We start from the raw sequence: 6,520 nt of genomic DNA on the forward strand, positions 1-6,520 counted from the left end.
ATATAAAAACAGAGATGGGGACAAAACAGAAAAGACTCTTAAATATGGAGAACAAACAGAGGGTTGCTGGAGGGGTTGTTGGAGGGGGATGGGCTAAATGGATAAGGGGCATTAAGGGATCTACTCTTGAAATCATTGTTGCACTATATGCTAACTAACTTAGATGTAAATTAAAAAAATAAATTAAATACAAATTTTAAAAATAAGTAAAAAAAAAAAAAGAAGAAGAAGAAATGGGCTATGTTTAACAGAAATCCCCTTGACAGAATTTATTTAATGAATTAGGTAGTAAACTTACTTCAAATCTTAGAGAAACTAAACTTCCATCTTGAGTGCTCATTTACCCCTCCTTTGTATATTGTTATAAAAAGAATGATATCTTCCTTTTATATAACATTTTATAGTATATAAAGCATTTTTCAGACATTATCTTTTGGATCCTAATTACAATACTATAAGTACTTTATCCCTGCTTCCCAAATGAGAAAACTGAGGCTCTGAAAAGTGAAGTATCCTGCCCGAAGCCTTTCTACTCATAAATGGCAAAGCTAAGGCCCTCTGGACCAAAATCTTAGGATCTTTCGACAATAACAGAGAGTCTTTGCTGTGGCTAATTATGTGATAATTACTGTTAGGTAAAGAAAGTATTTCTGAGATTCAGCAGAGTTTATCATTGTAACAGTTTATATTAAAGACAGTAGCACAAGTTGGAGCTTCAGATTACAACAGAATTATGGATGTAGACTGAATAATCTTTTCACTATTAACTGTTTCCTATGGAAAATTGGAACAAGCCTTTTTGTTGGCAAAACTGAATAGTTTGCTGCCTACGTTTTTGGCGATCGCCTCCTTTTCATCAGCAACATGAAAACACATTTACAATGGTGTTACTGAACCAAAACATTTGTTCATTCCTTTCCAACTTTTTTGGTGATATTTCCACCTGGGCTTCCCAGGGGTATCTACAAATTGATATATCTAAACTAAACATTTCCTTCCCCAATCTTCCTTCCTCTTTAGCGATCCTTATCTTTATATGTTATCCTTCAATTTTCCCATTCCATTTGTGGCAGATACCCTAGCTATCTACTCAAAAGTCATTTTCCCTTTTTTTTTTCTTATTAATAAAGCCCTTTTTAGTTTGGGCACTAACGTACTCAGCCGAAATCAACTGTGTTTGCTAAACCTCCAAGCAGCTAGACGTGGCCATGAAGTACAGTCTGACCAATGGGATATAAACAGAATTGCTGGGTGCCATGGCATACGTTCTGCTTTTTTGCCAGTCTTCTTCTTCCTCTCTGGAATAAAAAATATATATATCTGGGTGAGTGCAAATCAACCATTGTTGTAACACAAGTGATGAGCAGGACAAAAGCCACATGTGAAGAAATACCTGAGCAGAAGAAAAGAGCCAGGGTCCCTGAAGATATCTTCAAGTCGCCATATTAGCCCTGGACTGCCCCCCTGCAGGCTTTCTAAAACAGATGACCCCCAAACAGCGCTGGAGTTAGGGTTACTGACATCCTTCTCGCTGCCCCCTCGTATGGTCGAAAATCCGCATGTAACTTTTGACTCCCCCCAAACTTAACTACTAATAGCCTACTATAGACCAGAAGCCTTACTGATGACATAAACAGTTGATTAACACATATTTTGCATGTTATATATTGTATACTGTATTTTTATAATAGAGTAAGCTGAAGAAGAGAAAACCATAAGGAAAATACATTTATACTACAGTATTTATAAAAAAAAATCTGTGTATAAGTGGCAGGTTTTTTTTCAACGTTTATTTATTTTTGGGACAGAGAGAGACAGAGCATGAATGGGGGAGGGGCAGAGAGAGAGGGAGACACAGAATCGGAAACAGGCTCCAGGCTCCGAGCCATCAGCCCAGAGCCTGACGCGGGGCTCGAACTCACGGACCGCGAGATCGTGACCTGGCTGAAGTCGGACGCTTAACCGACTGCGCCACCCAGGCGCCCCATAAGTGGCAGTTTTAATCCATGTTGCTCAAGGCTTACCTGTATATAAGAAAAATAAATTTGTTTTAGAAATTGATTACTCAGGTTTTTTGGTTATTAGCAGCTAATGTAATTTTCATAAATCATTAGTCACCTCAAATTCAGATGATTGCAATAGATGCTTAATTATTTTTGCTGCCTCCAAATCATATTGCAAAATACTTCCCAATGAAATCTTTTTAAAACATCACTTTGAGGGGCTCCTGGGTGGCTCAGTTGGTTAGTTGTCTGACTCTTGACTTTGACTCAGGTCATGATCTCATGGTTCGTGAGATAGAGCCCCAAGTCAGGGTCTATGCTGACAGCAAGGGTCCTACTTGGGATTCTCCCTTTTTGCCCCTCCTCCGCTCACATGCATCCATGCACTCTCTCTTGCTCCCTCTCAAAAATAAATAAACATAAATAAAACACCACTATATTCTCCATTTTTTTTAATGTTTATTTTTGAGAGAGAGAACATGTGTGCGCGTGCGCTCTAGTGGGGGAGGGGCAGAGAGAAGGAGATAGGATCCAAAGCCGGCTCTGCACTGACAGCACAGAGCCCAATGCAGGGCTCCAACCCATGAGCTGTCAGATCATGAGCTGAGTAGAAGTTGGACGCTTAACCAACTGAGCCACCCAGGCACCCCTACACTCTCCATTTAAAAACATTCACCGAAGGGCACCTGGGTGGCTCAGTTGGTTAAGCATCTGACTCTTGGTTTTGTGTCAGGTCATGATGTCACGGTTCCTGGGTTCAAGCCCCGCTTCAGGCTCCAAGCTGGCCGTGCAGAGCCTGCTTGGGGTTCTCTCTCTCTCCTCTCTCTTCTCCTCCCCCACCACCTCAAAATAAATAAATCAACTTACAAAAGTTCACTGACTTCATTTGTTGTTTCAACAAATATTTCTTGGGTACTCAAGGACACCAAGTTTGTGGGTAATTTCAGACAGACTTCGGCTCCAGTCTTATCTCCTGTTTTTACTAGTTGTGTGGCCTCAACTTTTGCAAACCTAACCAGGCACTGTCCTGGGCAGTGGCATATGTATAGTGGTGAACAAGAAAGACACAGCCTCTGTTTATATTCTAATGGGCAACATACAATAAGGTAATTTCAGGTAGTAATGGATGCTAGGAAGAAAACAAAACAAGGTGATTTCTATTGATGAGAATTCAATAACTGAAGACAGGAGTAGGTCTCTTCTCAGAACTATTTAGACTACTAGTGTAGATTTTTAGATACCTCACAGTTAGATACCTCGCATCCAACTTTGGCTCAGGTCCTGATCTCACGGCTTGTGAGTTCGAGCCCCACATCGGGCTCTGTGCTGACCGTTCAGAGCCTGGAGGCTGTTTCGGATTCTGTGTCTCCTTCTCTCTCTGCCCCTCCCCCACTCGTGCTCTGTCTCTGTCTCTGTCTCTGTCTCTCTCTCTCAAAAATGAGCATTTTACAAAGTTTTTTAAAAAATGATGAAGGCTTAAATGGAAACAATCACTGTAGAACTGCAGCAGAAGTGACAGATATGACCTATTTTGAAGACAAGACTATCAAACCACAAAATGGATATGGGGTGATGGAAGAGGAGTTGTTGAGAATAAGTCTTAAGTTTCCTTGTGAGTGATTGGTAAGAAGATAATACAAGAGGATAGATAGGATTAAAGCCAAAACCAATGTATTTGGCTTAATTCCTCAAAATGGAAATGTCCAGTTGGCAGTTGGATATCTGGCTTTGGAACTCAGGAGAGAATCCTGAACTGGAGATATACTTGTGAGTCATCAGCAATGATCTTGGTTAAAACTCTGATAATCAGTTACAGCCCTGAGACAGAACGTGTGCAAAGAGCAGAGGGCCATGGAAAGATTCTTAAGGAAAACCAATATTTAAGGATTGCTTGTAGAAAGAAAAGACCACGGAAAAAGTTGAAATGATGGGGGACGAAGGAGGAGAAGAAGAAGATACTGTATCGTGGAAGCTTTGGGAGAAAAGCAATCTGAAACCAAGTCACGGGGCTTAATGTTGTGAGACTTCATGAAAGGACAGAAAATAGTTCATAGGTTTGGCGATTAGGAAAGTGGGTGATCACCATGGGTCAGTTCACCTCCTTTTAAGAAGATGCCCAGAGAGAATGAGAAATACAAGAGATTTATTGCATTTAAGGTAATGCCTGTGAAGGATAAAAGAGGAGGGAGCAGTGGTAGGCAGGGAAAGTCTTCAGACAACGGTGCGATGATGATCTGACAGGTATAAGAAGAGAAGGAAGGAAGGAGGATGACTTGAAAGAGCCTCAGATTTTAGTCTGGGAAAGTCTTGGCCAGGCCAGCGGGGCGTTCCCCACAAGGATTGCCCATTCAAGGAGTCCTGTAGGGAGAAAACTGGCCCCACTCTAGTACCCTCACCATGTTCAGTCACTGACTGTGAAGTAGGGAGGGTGGATACTGAGCATGGCTTCAGGGTTGCAAATGAAACGTTATGGCAGCTGGAAGCTGTCAGCCGGCTCCTCAGGTCAAGTTCAAGAGCCTCTTGTCCCGGCTCTGTGGCTGCCAAACTGTTAGGGAGGTTTTAGAGGAGTCATAGGAGTGGAGGAGGTTTGGTGGTTGTGGGTTGACGAATGGATGGGAGATGACGAAGTGGAGACCCTTCTTTCCTAACAATGTCAGAGAGTGGACGGAGAAAAAATAGAAAGACAGGTAGAGGGATCTAGGGTCAAGGGAATATATTTATAGATGGAGGAATATAAACATCACCGGAGAATGGAACATCAAGGACAGAACAAGTTTCCAGTCTTGAAGGACATGGGAGGAGGGGGCAGCGAGACTCGAAGAAAAGAGAGGGATTTTTCCTCTGAGTCTGGAGTGGAGGAAGGGAGAAGGATGGAGAGAGAGAGAGAGAGAGAGAGAGAGAGAGAGAGAGAGAGAGAGAGAGAATTTTGCAACATGTGGATAGTATTTGGGGTATTAAAGCCCTGTGTTATTTTTAATATTCCCGATTCACTGAGTAAATGAGTTAATGAATATAAAGTTGTTAGCACATAGAGATGTCCAGACACAAGGTGGTAGATGTAAGTAATGAGGAAAAGAGAAGAACAGATTTGAAGTCTTTATTATCACGTTAAAAATGAAAAGATCTGAAGAGACTTGTCTTTTGGTGAATTCCACCTGATACAGCTTTGAAAAATAAGATTCATTATACTCTGAGGAATTTCTAAAATGGTGTATCTTCTAACATTTAGTGTGTGTGTGTGTGTGTGTGTGTGTGTGTGTGTGTGTGTGTGTTTTAAATCATTTGCAATTTGTTTCTGTTTCCCATACAGTTTTGAAGTGAATTTGATATAAAAAGGGAACCAGTTTCTTGATAATACTCAATGCTTAATATATAGGGAAACAGTCACAATAATGGTGTGAAAGTATAAGATTTTAGCTTTTATGGAAGGGAATTTGGCAGCATATTTACCAAAAAAACCTTAAACAGTGTGCTTCCTCTATTGATACGATTTCATTTTTATGACTTTATTTTAAGGAAATTATTATACAAGTACTCAAAAATGTACTTCAAAAATGTTAACTGTAGCCAAACCGTTACTAGAGCCAAAAAGTAGGAACAACTGAGAGGTCTGAACTAGAAGACTGATTACAGGATGGTGCAATCATCACAAAATAACAGTAATTAACTTAGTGATGTGAATGAATACATAGTAACATAGGAAACATTAAATAAAAGATTTTATTAAGTGAGAAAACATAGTACAGAGATGTATACCTAGTATAATCTTGTTTGTGCAAACACACGAAAGGTATTTAATTTAAATATCACTACAGACATTGATAAACCGCCTGGGCGACTTACATTTGTGTTCTGCCTGGGTAGTGGGATGATGGTGATTTTTCACTTTTTTCTTTTGGCTTGTTTCCATTTTCTACCATGAACAAGTGTTATTTATACCATAAGAAAAATAAAACCTGAATTTAAAGGAAAATGAAATAAAACAAATCTCGATCCTGTCCTCACCTACAGCCTTTAAGGAAAAACCCTCAGAAGCTTCCTTCAATGGGACAAGTCTCTATTTACCCATACTTTTTCTGTAATTAAGCTTGCTTTTTTTCAAGCCTCAATATATAAGATAAACTAGTCTTATTTAATTCTATTTTTTGCTTTAGTTTTTAGCAAAAAAAATATATTATTTTGTTTTCTTTTAAAAATTGTTAATATGAGAGGCGCCTGGGTGGCTCGGTTGGTTAAGCATCTGGCTTTTGATTTCGGCCTGATTTTGGTCATGATCTCATGGGTTTGTGAGATTGAGCCCCACAGTAGGCTCTGTGCTGGCAGCATGGAGCCTGCTTGGGATTCTCTCTCTCCCTCTCTCTGCCCCTCCCCTGCTTGCATGCTCTCTCTCTGCCTCGCTGTCAAGATAAATAAATATTTAAAAACATGCTTGTAAATTGTTAATGTGAATATTTCAGCTACCTTATGGACTACATTAGCTGGAGCCAACCTGGGAACCTAACCATCACTTAGAATAT

This window comes from Felis catus, chromosome C1, assembly GCF_018350175.1.
Source record: "Felis catus isolate Fca126 chromosome C1, F.catus_Fca126_mat1.0, whole genome shotgun sequence".
Lineage (NCBI taxonomy): Eukaryota > Metazoa > Chordata > Mammalia > Carnivora > Felidae > Felis > Felis catus.